Source organism: Sus scrofa, chromosome 16 (genome assembly GCF_000003025.6).
Source record: "Sus scrofa isolate TJ Tabasco breed Duroc chromosome 16, Sscrofa11.1, whole genome shotgun sequence".
Classification (NCBI taxonomy): domain Eukaryota; kingdom Metazoa; phylum Chordata; class Mammalia; order Artiodactyla; family Suidae; genus Sus; species Sus scrofa.
This window is the reverse complement of record NC_010458.4, coordinates 37,316,631-37,337,516: the sequence shown is the minus strand read 5'-3', so window position 1 is coordinate 37,337,516 and position 20,886 is coordinate 37,316,631. Positions and strand designations below refer to the sequence as shown.

Below are 20,886 nucleotides of genomic sequence, written 5' to 3'. Positions count from 1 at the left end.
AGTTGCTCTCACTCCTCTGGGAATGCACACACCCTGCCACTGCCTAAATCTGCCTAAGGCTCATCACCACTTCCCATGACCCTGCAACTAGGAGTAGCCTGTTCCATCTTCCTGCAGGTCCTTGCTTCTGTCAAGAGCCCAGGAACCAGGCACTGATTACTAGCCCTGCCGATTGCTTCCCTCTCTCTGGAAACACACTCAGCACCCTATCAAGGGGATAACAGCCTGCTCACACTGAAGAAAGAGACAGCAAATATCCAAAATCCCACACTAAAAACACAAAGGGGTGCTCTAGCATAGAAATAGTCCTCCAAGACTACAGTAGTTGGTTTTCCTAAACTCACAGAGAAAGAAAAATATAAAGGAAATAAAGAAGCTCAGGAACCATTCCCAGTTAAAAGAACAGGAGGATTCACCTGAAGAAGCAAACAATGAAACAAACCTCTTCAGTCTAATAGACACTGAGTTCAAAAGTGAGATAGTAAAAATACTGAAGGAATGAAGGGTGACTACGAAGGAATTAAAAACGGATATAAACAGTAATGCAGATTATGTCAGAAAGGAACTAAAAAATATAAAGAGGAATGAAGAAAAAAGAAAATTCATTTGCAGAGACACAAACTGTGTTAAAGGCACTAAAGAACAGAATGAATAATGCAGAGGAAGGAATTGGTGACTTGGAAGACATAATAATGGAAATCATGTAATAAGGACAAAAGACAGAAAACCAAATGAAAAAACAGGAAAGGAATATAAGAGATCTATGGCATAACATGAAGCGGGCCAATCTACACGTAAAAGGAATTCCAGAAGAAAAAGAAAAAGAAAAGGGGATTGAAAATACATTTGAAGAACTTATGTTTGAAAACTTTCCAAATCTAAAGGAAACAGATATCAAGATACAGGAAGCAGAGAAGGCCCCAAACAGGTTGAATCCAAACAAGCCCACTCCAAGACACATTATAATAAAAATAGTAAAAGTTAAGCTAAAGAGAGGATTCTAAAGGCAGCAAGAGAAAAACAAAGTGTGAATTATAAGGGAGCCCCAGAGGCTATGAGATGATTTCTCTACAGAAACACTATAGGCCAGAAGAGAGTGGCAAGATATATTCAAAGTTCTAAAAGGGAAAAATTTGCAGCCTAGAATATTCTGCCCTGAAAGAATATCATTTAAATAGAAAGAGAAATACGGAATTTTACAACAAACAAAAACTAAAAGTGTACAGCAATACTAAACCCGTTCTAAAAGAAATACTGAATGGGCTTTTCTAAATAAAGAATAAATAAGAATAAATAGGATGGAGGAATCACAATTGGAAAGTAATCACTTATATAAGCCAGTACACAGATCTAGAAGAAAAAAAAACCTACTGTAAAAGTGATGATAAATTCAAGGAACAGCAAAAAGACAAACATGAAGATGTTTAAAAATGAACTTCAAAATCATAGAATGTGGGGAAAGAAAGTAAGAAAATCTAGACTTTTTTTTAGAATTTTTTTGAGCCTATATGACTATCAGGTTAAAGCAAGCAGATACAGGAAGGAGTTAACATAGTTGAAAAACAGGGCAGCCACAAATCAAAACCAAATGATACATTCACAAAAACTAAAAAGAAAAGGACGCAAGTATAAAATAAAAGGAAATCAACCTAGAGAATCCTAAAAACTCTACAAGAAAACTGTTGGAGCTCACCAATGAATTTGGCAAAGTTGCAGGATACAAAATTAATGCACAGAAATCAATGGCATTTCTATATATCAACAGTGAAAGATCAGAAAGACAAACTAGGGAAGCAATCCCATTTACCATCACATCCAAAAGAATAAAATACATAGGAGTAAATCTACCTAAAGAGACAAAAGACCTGTACTCTGAAAACTATAAGACACTGATGAAAGAAATCAAAGATGACACAAATAGGTGGAAAGATATACAATGCTCTTGGATTGGAAGAGTCAATATTATCAAAATTACTATACAACCCAAGGCAATCTACAGATTCAATGCAATCCCTATCAAATTACCAAAGACATTTTTCGCAGAACTTGAACAATATATTTTAAAGTTTTTTTGGAAGCACAAAAGACCCAGAATAGCCAAAGACATCCTGAACAAGAGAAATGGAGCTGGAGGAATCAGGCTCCCAGACTTCAGACTATACTACAAAGCGACAGTCATCAAAATCATATGGTACTGGCACAAAGACAGAAATATAGGTCAGTGGAATAGGATAGAAAGCCCAGAATTCAACCCACGCACCTACGGCCAACTCATCTATGACAAAGGAGGCAAGAATATACAATGGATAAAAGACAGCCTGTTCAATAAGTGGTGCTGGGAAACCTGGACAGCCACATGGAAAAGAATGAAATTATAACACTTCCTAATACCACATGCAAAAATAAACTCAAAATGTATTAAAGACCTAGATATAAGACCAGATACTATAAAACTCTTGGAGGAAAACATAGGCCAATCACTCTCCAATATAAATGACAGCAACATCTTCTCAGATCCACCTCTTAGTGTAATGATGGTAAAAACAAAAATAAACAAATGGGACTTAATTAAACTTAAAAGTTTCTGCACAGCAAAGCAAATCCTAAACAAAATGAAAAGACAACCCATAGAATGGGAGAAAATCTTTGCAAATGAATCGACTGACAAGGGATTAATTTCCAAAATTTATAAATACCTCCTATGGCCCAATACCAAAAAACAAGAAACCCCATCAAAAAGTGGGCAGAAGATCTAAACAGATAGTTCTCCAAAGAATACATATGGATGGCCAAAAAACACATGAAAAGATGTTCAACATCACTCATTATTAGAGAAATGCAAATCAAAACCATTCTGAGGTACCACCTTACACCAGCCAAAATGGCCATCATCAAAAAGTCTACAAACAATCAGTGCTAGAGAGGGTGTGGAGAAAAAGGAACCCTATTACACTGTTAGTGGGATTGTAAAGTGGTGCAACAGTATGGAGGTCCCTCAGAAAACTAAAACTAGAATTACCATTTGATCCAGCAATCCCACTTCTGGGCATCTATCCAGAGAAAACCATGACTTGCAAAGACACATGTACTCCGATGTTCATTGCAGCACTCTTTTCAATAGCCAAGACATGGAAACAACCTAAATGTCCATCAACAGAGGAGTGGATCCAGAAGATGTGGTACATATACACAATGGAATATTGCTCAGCCATTAAAAGGAACGAAATACTGGCATTTTTAGCAGCATGGATGGACCTAGAAATTATCATGCTGAGTGAAGTCAGTCAGACGAGACACCAACATCAAATGCTTTCACAGAGATGTGGAATATGAAAAAAGGACACAATGAACTTCTTTGCAGAAGAGATACTGACTCACAGACTTAGAAAAACTCATGGTTTCCAAAGGAGGCAGTTAGGGGGGTAGGTGGATGTGCTGGGTTGTGGGTAGAAATCCTATAAAGTTGGATTATGATGATCATTGTACAACTATACATGTAATAAATTCATTGAGTAAAAACAAAAGGAAATCATATAATGAAAGAAAGAAAGGAACAAAGGAGAAACACAGAATCAACTGGAAAACAGGTTTAAAATGGCAATAAATACGTATTTATTAATAATTACCTTGAATATCAATGGACTGAAAGCTCCAATCAAAAGACATACAGTGTCAGACTGGATTAAAAGAAGCAGGAACCTACAATATGCTGTCTACATGAGACTCACATTAGGGCAAAGAACACATATAAACTGAAAGTGAGGCAATGGGAAAAGTTATTTCATGCCAATGGAAAAGACAGGAAAGTAGGTTTGCAATACTCATATCAGACAAAATAGACTTTAAAATGAAGGCCATAAAGAAAGCCAAAGAAGGGCACTATTTAATGATAGAAGGATCCATTCAAGAAGAGGATACTACAATCATTAATATATATGTCCCTAATATAGGAGCACCCAGATACCTACAACAAATACTAACAGACCATAAAAGGAGAAATCATTGGGAATACACTCATAGTAGGAGACTTTAACACCCCACTCACATCAATGGACAGATCTTCTAGACAGAAAATCAATAAGGCAACAGCAATCCTAAATGACAAAATAGAAAAGTTAGACTTCACTGACATTTTCAGGACATTACATCTAAAAAACAGAATATACATTCTTTTCAAGTGCTCATGGAGCATTCTGAAGGACTGACCACATACTGGAGCACAAAACTAACCTCAACAAATTTAAGAGTATAGAAATTATTTCAAGTATCTTCTCTGACCACAATGGCATGAAATTAGAAATCAACCACAGGAAAAGAAGTGACAAAAAACTGGCTACATGGAGACTACAAAACATGCTACTAAAAAACCAATGGATCAATGAGGAAATCAAAAGGGAAATTAAAAAATACTCAAAACAGATGATAATGAAAACACAACTATTCAAAATACATGGAATGCCAAAAAAGTAGTGCTTAGAGGGAGGTTCTAAGCAATACATAGCAATACAGGCCTTCCTCAAAAAAGAAGAAAAACCACAAATCAACAACCTAACCAACCATCTAAATGAACTAGAAAAAGAACAAACAAAATCTAAAATTAGCATAAGGAAGATAGATCATACAGGAAATCAATAAAATAGAGATTCAAAAAACAATAGAAAAAAATCAATAAAAATCAAGTGCTGGTTCTTTGAAAGGGTAAACAAAATGGACAAATCTCTGGCCAGACTCACCAAGAAGAAGACAGAAAGAACTCACATAAACAAAATAAATGAAAAAGGAGAAATCTCAACGGATAATGCAGAGATACAAAAAACCCATAAGAGAATACTATGAACAATTATTTGCCAACAAATATGACAACCTAGAAGAAAAAGATAACTTTCTAGAGACCTACAGTCTGCCAAAAGTGAATCAAGAAGAAACAGACCAATTGAACAGACCAATCATTAGAAATGAAATTGAATATGTAATAAAGACACTCCCTACAAACAAAGTCCAGGACCAGATTGCTTCACAGGTGAACACTACCAAACATACAAAGAATTTATACCCATCCTTCTTATACTTTTCCAAAAGGGTTAAGAAGAAGGAACACTCCTGAAGAGATTCTATGAAGCCACCATCACCCTAATACCAAAACCAGACATAGATACTACCAAAAAAGAAAATTATAGGCCAATATCTTTGACGAATATAGGTGCAAAAATTTTCAACAAAATGTTAGCTATATGAATCCAACAATATGTAAGAAAGTTCATACACCATGACCAAGTGGGATTCATTCCAAGCTCTCAAGCATGGTTTAACATATGCAAATCAATCAATGTCATACACCACATTAACAAAAGAAATGCCAAAAACAATGTGATCATCTCAATAGAGGCAGAAAATGCATTTAACAAAGTCCAACATCCACTCCTGATGAAAACTCTTACTAAAGTGGGTATAGAAGGAACATACCTTAACATAATAAAAGTCATTTATGATAAACCCTCAGAAAATATAATACTCAATGGAGAGAAACTGAAAGCCTTCCCACTAAAATCTGGAAAAAGACAAGGATGCCCACTCTTACCACTTTTATTCAACATAGTATCAGAAGTCCTAGCCACAGCAATCAGACAAACAAAAGAAATAAAAGGTATTCAAATTGGAAGAGAAGAGATAAAACTGTCACTCTACACAGATGACATTATACTATATATAGGAAACCCTAAGGACTCCATATAAAAACTACTCAAAGTGATCAATGAATTCAGCAAAGTAGCAGGATACAACATTAACATTCAGAAATTGGCTGCATTTCTGTATGGTAACAATGAAATATTAGGAAAGGAATATAAAAATACAATACCTTTATAATCACGCCCCCAAACATTAAATACCTAGGACTATCTCACCAAGGAGATGACTTCTATGCTGAGAACTATAAGATTAAAAGAAATGGAAAGATACCCCATGCTCCAGTGTTTCAAGAATTAACATTGTAAAAACGGCCATACTACCCAACGCAATCTACACATTCAATTCAATCTCTACCAAATTATCCATGACATTTTTCAAAGAACTACAACGAACAATCCAAAAATTTATATGGAACTGTAAACAACCTAGAATTGCCAAAGCAATCCTGAGGAACAAAAACCAAGCAGGGATCATAACTCTCCCAGACTTCAGACAATATTACAAAGCTACAGTAAGCAAGACAGGGTGGTACTGGTATCAAAATGGACATACAGACCAAAAGAACACAATACAGAATCCAGAAATAAACCCAGACATCTATGGTCAATTAATCTTTGACAAAGGAGGAAAGAATATAAAATGGGAAAAAGACAGTCTCTCCAGCAAGTAGTGCTGGGAAAACTGGACAGCCACATATAAATCAATGAAACTGGTCCACACCCTCACATCATGAACAAAAGGCACTCAAAATGGCTTAAAGACTTAAACATTAAGATAAGACACCATAAAACTCCTAGAAGCGAACATAGCAAAACATTCTCTGACATCAATTGTACAAATGTTTCCTTAGGTCAGTCTCCCACGGCAACAGAAATAAAAGTAGAAATAAATCAATGGGACCTAATCAAACTGGCAAACTTTTGTACAGCAAAGGAAACCATTAAAAAAAAATCCAAAAGACAACCTAGGAAATGGGAGAAAATAGTTCCAAATGATGCAATGGACAAGGGCTTAATCTCTAAAATATACAAACAACTTATACAACTGAACAGTGGAAAAAAAAGAAAAAAGAAAAAAAAAAACAATTGAAAAATGGGCAGAAGATGTGAATAGCCATTTCTCCAAAGAAGATATACAAGTGGCCAACAAACACAAGAAAAAATGCTCAACATCAGTAATAATTAGAGAAATGTAAATCAAAAATGCTCAACATCAGTAATAATTAGAGAAATGCAAATCAAAACCACCCATCAGAATGTCCATCATTAACAAATAAACAAATAGGAAATGCTGGAGAGGGTGTGGAGAAAAAGGGTACCGTCCTTCACTACTGGCGGGAATGTAAACTGGTACAACCACCTTGGAAAACTGTATGGAGGTACCTCAGAAAACTAAATATAAAACTACCTTATGACCTGGCAATCCCACTCTTGGGCATATATCCAGACAAAACTTTCACTGAAAGAGATACATGCACCTGTATGCTCATTGCAATACTAATCACAATAGCCAAGATGTGGAAATAACCCAAATGTCCATTGACAGATGAATGGATTAAGAAGATGTGGTACACATACTCAATGGAATACTACTCAGCCACAATAAAGAACAAAATCATGCTATTTGCAGCAACACTGATGGAACTAGAGATCCTCACAGTAAGCAAGTTAGAAAAAGAAAGCCAAATACCATATGATATCACTTACATCTGGAATCTAATATACAGCACAAATGAACCTTTTTAAAGAAAAGAAACTCATGGACTTGGAGAACAGGCTTGTGGTTGCCGAGGGAAGGGGGAGGGAGTGGAATGGACTGTGAGCCTAGGGTTAATAGATGCAAACTATGGCATTTGGAGTGGATAAACAATGAGATCCTACTGTATAGCACAGGGAACTATATCCAGTCACTTGTGATGGAACATGATGGAGGAAAACATTAAAATCATAAAATTAAAAAGAGAAAAAAAGCCAATCTGAAAAGGCTACATACTTTATGATTCCAACTACATGACATTCTAGAAAAGGCAAAACTGTGGAGATAGTAAGAAGATCAGTGTTTGTGGTTAGAGCAGGGGGGAGTTATGAATAGGCAGAGTACAGAGGATTTTTAAGGCAAAGAAAATACTCTTTATGATACCCTAATTATAGATAAATGACATTGCACATTTGTTGGGGGATGTTGATAACTGGGGAGGCCCCTCATGTATGTGGGGCGAGTATGTAGGAAGTCTTTATACCTTCCCCTCAATTTTGCTATAAACCTTAAACTGTTCTAAAAAAAGAAAGCCTTAATTTTTTTAAAAGGTGAAAAATCAACTTCAACAGGATCTACTACAGTCAACTAAAACTGTGACTGACACACTGTACATTTACTAATTTTTTTAATATTTGTTTATGCCCTACACTTTCAGATTATCTCAAGACATACTTTACTGGACATACATTGGAACCTTCCTGTTGCAGGGGACATAGCCACAACTCAAAGTGTCTTACAAAAAATAGATTTGTTGGCCTATATAGTGGAATAGTCCATCGGTTCAATTTCACTGGTAATCCTTTATTTCTCAAACTGCCTGATGGGTACATGGATGCTCATTATAATAATTCTCATATTAAAACCCAACTGTAATGGAAAAAATAAAAATCATTTAAAAATGCTCGTGTCGTCTAGAATATCTGAAATAATTCAAAATAAATCAAACCAAAATAAAGCAAACATGAAGTGGCTGGGTGCAGCAGCCCAAGAAATGTTATTGGCACTGGCCCCTCCTTTCCTTGGTTGACTCCCTCTTCCTCCCACTGCAGCCAGAAGCCCTGCAGCTCCAGGGCTGCTTTATTTACAGCTGGCAGCTGAGTAGAAAGAGTGCCTAATTTCTCAACAGTTCCAGAAGACCCAGAATTGACCACTGGCTTGAGTCAGGTTTCAAGCCAATTCCTGGAAGAACTGTTTGATTCAAGGTGTGATATGCTCTGATGGGTTAGGCCAGGCTTGCATGTGCCCCTGGAGTGGAGCTGACAAACGAAGCTAATCGCTTCTTTTCCACAGCTGATGCATAGTATAAGAAAGGACATCATGGAGTTTTGCCTACAAGAAGAGGAATGGGTGCCAGAAAGGAGAAACACAAGTGACTCTTTCTCTTCTTGAAGAGAAAAAGGACAGGGACAAGACAACAGTTCTCTCAGGACAAAGAACTATGTCTCAAGTTAACTTCCAAATTCTGTTGAGATCTTAAGGTGGTTCCAATGCATAATTCTTTTCAATAAGTTGAGAGGTACCAACATTGTCCCACTGGTAGGAGGAAGTGTTCAGTTATATTTTTGTCAGTAAATCTAGTATTAATACCATTTCCTGTGACAAAGATTCACTCCTTGACCAGACTCTAGTCAGGCTTCAGTCAAGCCCAACTGCAAGGAGGCTTCAACCTTAGCCTATAAAGGTTGAACAAATACCAACATTTCTAGTAGCTTAAGACTGAACTCCTAGAATGACTTTCATGCCCTCTTAAAGTACCTGCTGGGAAAACTCATGGCTGCCAAAAGAATTTATTGTTTATTCCAGCCAAGACATGAAAATAGAACCCCTCTCCTGGTCTCTGTGGGAGGGTAGGGCCTAATTTTGATAAGAGCCAGTTAATAAAAACAGAGGTTTCACATGGGCCAACCCCCCCACCCCCATCCCTTTCTGCCTTTTTTGCTGTGTTTGCTTTTTTGTTTGTTTGTTTTTGTCTTTTCTAGGGCCGCACTCGTGGCATATGGAGGTTCCCAGACTAGGGGTCTAAACCACTGGCCTACACCAGAGCCACAGCAACGTGGGATCCGAGCTGTTTCTGTGACATACACCACAGCTCCCGGCAACACCGGATCCTTAACCCATTGAGCGAGGCCAGGGATTGAACCTGCAACCTCATGGTTCCTAGTCAGATTCATTAACCACTGAGCCATGATGGGAACTCCTTGTTTTTTTTCCTTTTTAGGGCTGTACCTGCAGCATGTGGAAGTTCCCAGGCTAGAGGTAGAAGAGGAACTGTAGCTTCTGGCTGATGCAACAGCCACAACAACACGGGATCTGAGCTGCATCTTTGACCTATACCACAGCTCATGTCAACAGCGGATCCTTAACCCACTGAGTGAGGCCAGGGATTGAACCCACGTCTTCATAGATACTAGTTGGACTCATTACCACTGAGCCACAATGGAAACTCCCACCTTCCTGATTTTTGTAAGCTTTCACCTTTCTGACTCTGAGTCTCTGCTCACCAACTCCTCCATTCTTATTCTCCCTTTAAAACACCCAGTTACTTCTGTAAAAATCAAAGTTGAGTTTAGTTCATGATGAACTCCTTTCCCTGCTGCAGTAGTATATTACTGATTATAATCTGTCCTTATCACTTTACCCAGTGTCTGGCTTTAGCTGTCTTTGATACCCATATCACCATTAGGAAGAAACCAGAGCTTAAGAGCCAACATGCTCCTGGAACAAATGCTGTTGAGCCAAGAACCTAGACAAGACTGCCCTCTACTGGCCAAAAATCTGGTTTGGTAATGAACTTCTTTTTTCTCTCCCACACCCAGTTCCTGTATACATGCCAAGCTATCCCTAACTTTGTTATAAACATGATTTCTACGCAACTGATTATTAGAAACTATCATACTCAGGGTTAGAAAAATTCGAGCAGGTAGTATAGCTGTCTATTCCAACTGGTCTGCTCAGCTATGAGTAGACTGCTTGAAAGTACTCACCTACCATTTCAAAAACCATCTATATAAGCCTCCTTAGACTGACAAAGCCTCCTTAGACTGATAAAACACAAAACACACAAATGCAATGACTTGTCCTTTACATTATAGCATTCCAGTATCAAGGGAGTGTGCTGGTGACACTGTTTAAAAATTTTTTGTTTTTAGCTTTACTGGGGTGTAATTGACATCTTATAATACATTGTGAAAGGATTCTTCAATTGAATTAACACATTCATCACTCACATATTTACTATTTTTTGTGGGAATACAAGATTTACTCTCTTAGAAAATTTCAATTACATGATACGGTATTGTCAATTATAGTCACCACAGTATACACTAGATCCTCAGACCTTAGTCATCTTATATCTGAAAGTCTGTACTCTTCTACCAACCTCTCCTCACTTCCCCCACAAACCCCCATACCCTGGGAATCACCATTTAACTGTTTCTATGAGTTTTGCATTTTTGTTAGATTGTGCATATAAGCGATACCAGGCAACATTTGTCTTCATCTGTCTGAGTTACTTCAATTAGCTTTACAACCTCCAGGTTCATCCATGCTATCGAAAAAGAACAGGATTTCCTTCTTTATTTTAAGGCACTTAACAATCCATTGCCTACATATACCACATTTTCACCTTGATTATCATGAATAATGCTGCAGTAAACATGAGAATACAGATATCTCTTCAATATTATGATTTTGTTTGCTTTGGATATATATCCAGAAGTGGGATTGTTGGATCATATAAGCAGTTCTATTTTTAACTTCTTGAGGAACCTCCATACTGTTTTTCATAGTGACTGTACCATCCACCAAGAGTATATAAAAATTCCCTTTTCTCCTCATCCTTGCCAGCATTTGGTGTCTCTTGCCTTTCTTAGAACAGAGATCATTACAAGTGTGAGATGTCATTACACTGTGGTTTTGGTTCGCATTTCCCTGATTAGTGATTTTAAGCACCTTTTCATGTACCTGCTGGATATTTGTATGTCTTCTTTGGAAAAAAGTCTATTTAAGTTTGTTTGCCTACCTTTAATTGGGTTTTTATTATTATTATTAATTACTGAGTTATATGAATTCCTTGTATATTGTGACTATTATTGTCTTACCAAATAAATGGTTGTTGAATATTATCTCCCATTCCATATGCTGTCTTTTCATTTTATTGATAATTTCCTTTGCTGTGCAGAAGCCTTTTAGTATGATGTAGGCTAAGGACATTGTTTATCTGTACTTTCCTTGATCTTTTATTTTTTAAACACTTATTTTGAAAAAAAATTTTTTCTTCCTTATTCATTGCAGGAAATTTTAAAAATACGGAAACCCTTTTTGTTTATTTATTTATTATTATTTATGTTTATTTTTTGCATTTTAGGGCCACACTTGCAGTATGTAGAAGTTCCCAGGCTAGGGGTCAAATTGGAGCTACAGCTGCCAGCCTATACCACAGCTAAAGCAACTCGGGATCCAAGCTGCATCTTCAACTTACACCACAGCTCACGCACGGCAACACCTGGATCCATAACCCACTGAGCAGGGCCAGAGATTGAACCCACATCCGGATACTAGCCGGATTCATTTCTGCTGTGCCACAATGGGAACTTCCTAGAAGCCTTTTTTAAAGGTGAGAGTATTGATAAAAACGGTAACTTAAGAATTCATAAGAAAAATACAATGAGCAATAATCCTAAAGTTGCCCTCTTTCCTACTCTTCTCTTGTGGATTTCCTGGTATAGCATCCACGCAGTCATTTGACTCCTCCGCCCAGATGACTCCATTCAGATGGCTGCTCTCAGCACAAGACCTCACTTACTGCTTCACTGAGCCCCTTGCCTGAAGGTAGAAGCTCTGGCTGTTTCCCTCCTCTCATGCTATTTTCACAGCTTTTCCTCAGTCCTGACAGTTTTAGAGGAAGAGGGGTCTTCTTTAACCTGAAGTCAAGCTTCTTCTCCCCTCCCCCACTGTATTCTGGCAAATAGTCTTCACTGTCCAATATCCTGAACTGCTGTTTCAGTTACAAAAGCCATTTTAACCTCAATGATCTGGCAAATAGTATTATAGTTTCCTCATCATCACAGCCCAAAACTTTCTGAATGATCTAAACAGACTATTGACTATCACACTGGCAGAAACTGTACTCACAAACATTTGTATCTAGTTATTAGTTTCCTTGACCTTTCTGCAGTGCTCAGCACTTCTCATCTCCTCTCTTTTTTGCCATCATACTTACCTCCTGGACAGGAGTCTCTTTGGTCTTCTCTTCTGGTTCTTTTCCTTGACCATGACTTTTTCTGGTCCTTTTCTGTTCCTTTAGGTCCTCTAATTCAGATGTTTTGGTCCATGTACTCCTTAATAAAATAATTTTGAAAATTATGTACCACCTCACAAATTTTTAAGTTGATATGTAAATTTTTTAATAAGATTAAGGGTCACAAGGAATATAACATCTGACACAGTCAATATTGTATATGTGCCTTAAACACATTTTTGCCAAAACTATGGACCTACACATTCAGTTTATGGAAAACTTCCACTATATAATTTAATTGGCAAACAGTTCTCACAGCCAACTCAATCAATCAGAAAATTGACTTTGGGAGTTTCTGTTGTGGCTCTATGGGTTAAAAACCCAACAGTGTCCATGAGGATGCGGGTTTGATCCCTGGCCTCACTCAGTGGGTTAAGGATCTGGCATTGCCACAAGCGGCAGCATAAGTTGCAGATGTGGCTTGAATCCAGCATTGTTGTGTCTGTGATGTAGGCCAGCAGCTGCAGCTGCAATTTGACCCCTAGCCCAGAAACTTCCATATGTGGCAGCTGTGGTCCAAAAAGAAGAATGGGAAAAAAAAGGAAAACTGTGTTTTAACTCAAATAAATGTGTTAATACCTGTATCTGTGACAACTGTCTGCTTCTAAATTCTTAGAGGGGAAAAAAAGAAGTAAAAAAGGAAAAAGAAAGGACATGATGAGGCATGAGGCCTTGTCACAGGTTTGCCACTTGGAAGAAGCTTCTTGCAAAAGTCTATAGTCTCAAGTTTTCTGTTTGTTCTGGGGACCCCAGAGGTATTTATTTAACTGAGCATAGTCATCAATTAGATCCCATAAACTATTAACTTGTTTAATAAATGATACCCTGTAACATGTCTTCATTGACTAAGCTCACTTTAATTGTTCCATACCCTCCAAGCTTCACCTAGCCTACACAATATAGCACAGACTCCTTTAATTGCCTGCTATGGTAATGGTTGCTTAAGTTGTTTCTCGGGAACTTGGAGTCACCCTTTGTTCAATTCAAATTTAAGCTGGTTAAGGCTGGTTGGGACCACTGGCCCTCTAACTAGGTCTGCATGAGTGTCCCATAGATGACCTTTTGATGTCAGAGGGCCAAAAACTTCACCCTCAGATCATGCTAATGCCACCATTTTCTGATCATGCATCCTATGGAAAACATGTAACTCAGATATGCCCTGCACAGAACATCTACTAGCTCATCTTTTCCCTATCTCCTACCACCTTTCCCTTTGCCTAGGGATCACTCTTCTTCTCTGTCCTAAAATATCCCAAGCTCCTTACCTTTGGGGAAGCTGATCTGAGACTTGTTCTCCTGTCTTCTTGCTTGGCGGCCTCATGAATAAACCCTTTCTCTGCTTCAAACCTTGCTGTCCATCAGGCAGATGAACCTGGTTTGGTAACATTTACACCTGTAGGAAATGCACAAGAGTACAATTCTGGATAGATGGATGGAAGGATGGATGCACAGATGAGAGGTATGCTCTTCTACTGTAGAATGGGAAAAGGGCAATTGTAAAAGAGAAATTGGGGAAGGAGAACAAGTAGACGGGGGTAATTGCAAGCAGATGAGTTTTAGGAAAGAGTTCATGTAACATTAGGGGATTTGCAAATTTATTTCCTTGAAACTATCTGTGTGCCACAGCACTCCTTGAAATATTCCAGTATATGCATATCCTCATTTGAATTGACTTTTCTACAAAATTGCTACTTGTTATTTTCTCTACATTTTCTTCTCTTGGAGAATTGACTCAAAAAATCCAATTATCACCTCTAGCTATATGACTCAGAAACCTATTGATTTCTTTTTGCATTTAGAAACACCAACCAGATGTTTCTATTTGACGATCTCACATTTAACTAGATTTTCACATCATAGTCAGTGTGACAGTAAAATCTATAAATTTTTGTGTGAAGGTGATTCTTTAACTACCCCAAGCCTGACATTCAATTCAACCTCCAAAAAAGCTACCAGAACTAATAAATGAGATAGGCAAGCCACAGTTTTAAGTTCAACATAAAAAATGAGTTATAAACACTAGCAATGAATAATCATAGAAACTTAAAAAATGGAATCCACTCTTTCTTCCTGAGCTGGGACATCCATCTTTTCCCTCCTGTAGACTCAGATAGTTTTGGACTGAATTATACCTCTGGTTTTTCTGCTTCTCCAGCTTGCAGATGGCAGACTGTGGTGCTTCTTAGCCTCATAACCATGTGGGTGTTTTCCTAAATAAAGCTCTTCTACACAGTATATATTCCATTAGTTTTGTTTTTCTAGTGAAGCCTTACTGATTGATACACATGAATAAGGTCCCCAAAAAATACATCTGAAGGAAATTCTCCAAGGCATAGGAGCCTTAACCACACCCCAGAAGGAGGTGATCCATCCCATCCTGGCAGCACGTGTACATAAACAAACACACACACACGAACAAAAAAAAACACACAGAAAAAGACTTAAAAATGAATAGAGACTCGTACTCAAACTCTTTCTCTCCCTCTCTCTCTCTGCCTTACCACTGAACACAGCAGTTATTTCTGTATGAGAGGTTACAAGTTCTTTGCTCTACTTACTATCTTTTTCTTCCCATGAAGATTAAGTCAAACAAAGGCAGTGAGTCTGTTTAGTTTATTTCTGGATCATAGGTTTTATATTAGAACTTTACACATAGTCAGTGCACTATAAATAGGGCAACCAAATAATTCTGTCTCCAGCTAGGACATACTGGGGAATAAAGAGGGTTAAAGGGAAAAACAAACAAAAACTTAAAAACTAATAAAAATGGACGAAAGTTTTGAAAGACAAGCTATAATCTGGGAAAAATTATTGCAAGGCCTATATATGATAAAAATCACTCTCTTTACAGAGTGATTTACAGAGAATATAAAAACTCTCAAACTCAACAATAAGAAAAAAACTTAAAAACTAATAAAATGGCAAAAAGTTTCAAAGACACTTTGCCAAAGTGTGTGTGTGTGTATGTACATGTATATATATATAGATATATATATAGAGAGAGTGAGTACGTGCATGCAATAGAGAGCAACTAAAGCCCATAAATAAACCCACATAAACATGGTCAATTGATCTTTGACAAAGGAGCATAGGCAATACAACGGAGCAAGGAACATCTTTTCAACAAATGGTACTGGAATAACTGGACATCCACCTGCATAAAAAAAAATCTATACACAGATCTTATACTCTTTACAAAAATAACTAAATAAATTGCAGACCTATATGTAAAATGCAAAACCTAAAAACTCCTAGAAAACAAATAGGAGAAAACCTAGATGATCTCGGGTATGGTGGTAACTTTTTAGATACAATACCAAAGGCAAAATCCATGAAAGAAAGAAAGAATAAGCTGGACTTCATTAAAATAAAATCATTTAACTCTGAAAGACAATGTAAAGAGAATGAGAAGATAATCCACAGGCTGGGAGAAAATATTTGCAAAATACACGTCTGATAAAGGACTGCCAAGTAAAACTTGCAAAAAGTTCTGAACATTCAAAAATAAGAAAACAAACAGGGGTTCCCATCGTGTCACAGTGGTTAACGAATCCGACTAGGAACCATGAGGTTGTGGGTTCGAACCCTGGCCTGCTCAGTAGGTTAAGGATCCAGTGTTGCCATGAGTTGTGGTATAGGTCGAAGACGCAATTCAGATCCCACATTACTGTGGTTCTGGTGTAGGCTGGTGGCTACAGCTCCGATTTGACCCCTAGCCTGGGAACCTCCACATGCTGCAAGTGCAGCCCTAGAAAAGGCAAAAAGACAAAAAAAAAAAAAAAAAAAAAAAAAAAAAGAAAGAAAGAAAGAAAGAAAAAACAAAGAAAAAAACCTGATTAAAAAACAGGCCATAGAGAAGAAAGTCAGCCTTTTCAATAAGTAGTGTTCAGAAAACTGGACAGCTACATGTAAAAGAGCACTCTTTAACACCATACACGAAAAATAAACTCAAAATGGACTAAAGACCTAAATGTAGGACCTGATACTATAAAACTCTTAGAGGAAAACATAGGCCAAACACTCTCTGACTAAACTGAAGCAGTATCTTCTCAGATACACCTCCTAGAGTAATGAAAAAACAAACAAAAACCAAATGGGATTTGATTAAAAGTTTTTGCATAGCAAAGGAAACCCATAAAATGGGAGAAAGTATTAGCAAATGAAACAACTGACAAGAGATTAATCTCCAAAATATACAGACATCTCCTGCCACTCAATATCAAAAACACAAACAACCCCACTAAAAAATTGGCAGAAGATATAAATAGATAATTTTCCAAAGATGACATACAGATGGCCAAAAAACATATGAAAAGATGCTCAATGTCACTAATTATTAGAGAAATGCAAGTCGAAACTACTGTGAGATATGACCTTACACCAGCCAGAATGGCCATCATCTGGAGAGGGTGCAGAGAAAAGGAAGCCATCTTACACTGTCAGTTGGAATATAAATTGGTGCAACCACTGTGCAAAACAGTATGGAACTTCCTCAAAAAACTAAAAATAGAACTACCATTTGATCCAGCAATTCTACTCATGGACATCTATCCGAAGAAAACCATAATTCGAAAAGATATATGCACCCCATTGTTCACTGCATCACTATTTACAATAGTCAAGACATGGAAGACTTTGTTGTACAGCAGAAATTATCACAACCTTATAAATCAACTATACTTCAATAAAACTTTTTAAAAAGCCTGTAGCTCCATAGTCCCCCTCCACCTCCCAAAAAAGGCCAAAGATCTTAAAAGATACCTCACAAAAGATACAAAGATGGCAAATAAGCATATAAAAAGACATTCTATGTCATATGACATCAGGGAAATGCAAATTAAAATAACGATACTAGACACCTATTAGAATGTCCAAATTCCAGAACTGCAACAGCACCAAACACTGGCAATATTACAGAGCAACAGGAATGCCCATTCATTGCTGGTGGGAATGAAAAATGGTACAGCAACTTTGGAGTCAACATGACAGTTTCTTACCAAATTAAACATACTGTTACCATACAATTCAGCATTCATGCTCCTTGGTATTTACCCAAAGTAAACGAAAACTTATGTCCACAGAAAAAAACCTGCACATGAGTATTTACAGCAGCCTTACTCATAACTGCCAAATCTGGAAGCAACCAAGATGTCCTTTAGCAGGTGAATGAAAAAAATTTAAATATAGTACATTCAGACCATTGTTTGATATATTATTCAGCAAAAAACAAAACAAAACAAAACCATCAAGTAATGAAAAGCTATGGACGGAGGAACCTTAAATGCATATTACCTAATGAAAGAAGCCTATCTGAAAAGGTTATATTCCATATGCCTCCAACTATATGACATTCTGGAAAACTATAGAGATAGTAAAAAGATCAGGAGTTGCCAGGTAAAGGATGGTGGAAGGAAGGACGAATTTGTAGAACACAGAGGATTTTTAGAGCAGTAAAAATACTCTTTATGATACCATAATGATGGATAAATGTCCTTACAATTTGTCTAAACCTGTAGAATGTACAACACAAGGAGTGAACCATGTAACTATATTAGTTAATATTAGTGTTGATAAGGAAGTGGAAGAACTGGAATTCTCATGCACTGCTGATGAGAATTTAAAATTACATAACTTTAGAACACAGTTTGTGTTTAAAAAAATTTTTTTTTAAATATAAAGTCAAACAAATATCTACTAGATGATCTAGCCATTCCACTTAGGTATTTGCCAGAGAGAAAATAAAGCATATGTCCATAAAGATTTTATACTGTGTTCTTAGAAACTTTTATTTTCAAAAGCCCCATTCTAGAAACAACAGGTAAATGAATAAATATCAACAGGTAAATGAATTGATTGTGATGCAGCCAAACAATGGAATGTGACTCAGCAATAAAAAGAAACAAATTATCGACAGACTCAAAATAGACACAATGAGTAAAAACCAGAAAAAAATCGAGAATATACTGTATGATTCCCTTTCTATAAAATTCTTTAAAGTGTGAACTAACCTATAGTGAAATAAGGCGGATCAGCGGTTATCTGAGGAAGTGAAGGGGTTAAGAAGGGATGGGAAGAAGGGACCTATAAGGGGCAAGATGAACATTTTGGGAGGAATGATATGTTCCATCATATAATTGTGGTAATGGGTTTATGACTATGCACATACATCAAAACTTATCAAATTGTACACTTTGAATATCTGCAGTTCACTGTAGGTTAGTTATGCCTCAATCAAATTGTTAAAAAGCAAATTGCTGTAAAAAAACAACCTACGTGTCTCTGGCTGGAGCCCAAGGCAAAATAACAATCTTCTAGCAGGTTCTTCTGTCTGCCTAACTGCTGGATGATTCAATTAGCCTTATGCAGATTCAAAGTTAGGACTGGGTGTGTTACACTTTGTGTGAGAAAGGAGGAGAAATAAAAAATAAAAGTATTTGGACTTGAAGATAATATATAGGTTAAGCATGTAAGTAGATATAGATAGACAGACATATCTGCTTCTATTTTCAGAGGAGAATCTGAAAGGTAAAGCCAACATATATAATGAAAATATCTACTGGTTAGGGATGGGGGGCTGTTAATTTATAATACTAAATGAACAGAAATGGAAGCAAGACTTCTTGGAGTATGCTTTTATGTAATTTTGACTTTTGAATCATGCAAATGTTTTACATTTCAAAAAATAATCCCTAAAATGAAAATATTTTAAAAGGAAATATACTAACTCTATTTTTAATAACTATTAATATAACTTAATATTATACTAAGAATAAACTTAATATAACCAGATAGAAGAAAGAATTACTTTAGATCATGCTAGAATATTGTATTCTTGCTGAAAACCTTTGGAAGGATATATTCTTAAATCAAAAAGGGTTCCAAATTCAGTGGTTCTATTGCTAATAGTAATGCTGGCATTGTTACTGTGAAGTTGTTTTATGTACATTAAACAGCCAAAACAAATGATTATCCACATAAAGTAAAATTTTCATTTTAAGAGATGAGTATAAAAATCAAAAGAATTAAATAAAACCCTATAAGCCAAATTTGAACTGACAAATGTCAATTTAAATCCCGATTTAAAAAATATATTTCCTACCTCTTGCCTGAATAGAACTGCATTTTAAAATTACAGTAAATGTAATTTCAACTTGTAAAATTCATGAGACCACAATTATATTTTAAAATATATAAACATGCAAATGAAAACATCCTTGCCCATAGTGGAATCCTTCAGAGCAGCTAAACTGGGGTTTTGTCATGTCCTGGGTCCAGAGCTGGGACATCTTCTCCCTTGGCTGGTGGTGAGAGCCTCCTCGATGGTTCTCTCTTTACACATCCCTAAGGCAAAAACAAACCGAAAAGGTAAACAGAAACAGTGCTTATATGCTCACTCTTCCTCCTTGTTAGTTTCATTCATTTTTGTTCAACTCCACTCAGTAAACCAGAGTGAAGATCTTTCCACTAGGTCTTGGGTTAAACTCCTTGTCTATCCTTGTTGCCTCTGTTAGTTCTTTGTCTTGCCCTTTCCTTTCTCCTGAATGTTAAATAATAACAAATATTATTGATCTCTTACTGTATGTCAGGTACTGCTCTAAACACATTCCAGGTATTGGCTTATTTAATCACAATCACCTTATTAAAACATTGTAATCCCCATGTTAACTGTGGCACAGAGAGGTTCAGTAACTTACACATGATCAGATCTAGAAAGTGTCTAGTCTCCTCAACAAGTTTACATTTATAAATTTATCCAAAAAATAATTGAGGTCCTATCCTGTGCCATGTACTGTTGTAGACACAAGGAATACAGAACTGAAGAAAGTAATGAACCTGTCTTCATGGAGCTTTCACACCTGTAGAAAAGAAAAATAACCACCAAATAATTAAATAAGACAAAGCACAGTATGCATCAGAAATCTTGTTCAGATAAAAGACAATAAGAGAGAGAGGGTAGACTAGGAACACCTCTTTGAGGAGCTGAATCTTGATATTAAAAATATTAGTAAATGTTATTTCTAAATAAGTAATCTATCATCTTCGCTCAAGCATTAACATCTATTTAAAAAGTGAGTTTCCCAACCTCAGGGCTACTGACATGTTAGGGCAGGTAATTCTTTGTTGTGAAGGGCTTTCTTGTG

The 20,886-nt window shown here is 36.7% G+C and overlaps 1 protein-coding gene across 4 annotated transcripts in view; it reads right to left on the bottom strand.

Moving 5' to 3' along the window:
* GAPT (GRB2 binding adaptor protein, transmembrane) overlaps positions 1–15,638 on the bottom strand; it is a 30,066-nt gene extending 14,428 nt beyond the window's left edge. For all 4 annotated transcript variants that reach the window (XM_021076856.1, XM_021076855.1, XM_021076857.1 and 1 more), the window contains exons 1-2: positions 14,011–15,638; positions 12,668–12,785 (exon numbers count right to left, since the gene is read on the bottom strand). The gene's annotated coding sequence lies outside the window, so the exon portion shown is untranslated. The remainder of the gene's footprint in view (positions 1–12,667; positions 12,786–14,010) is intronic.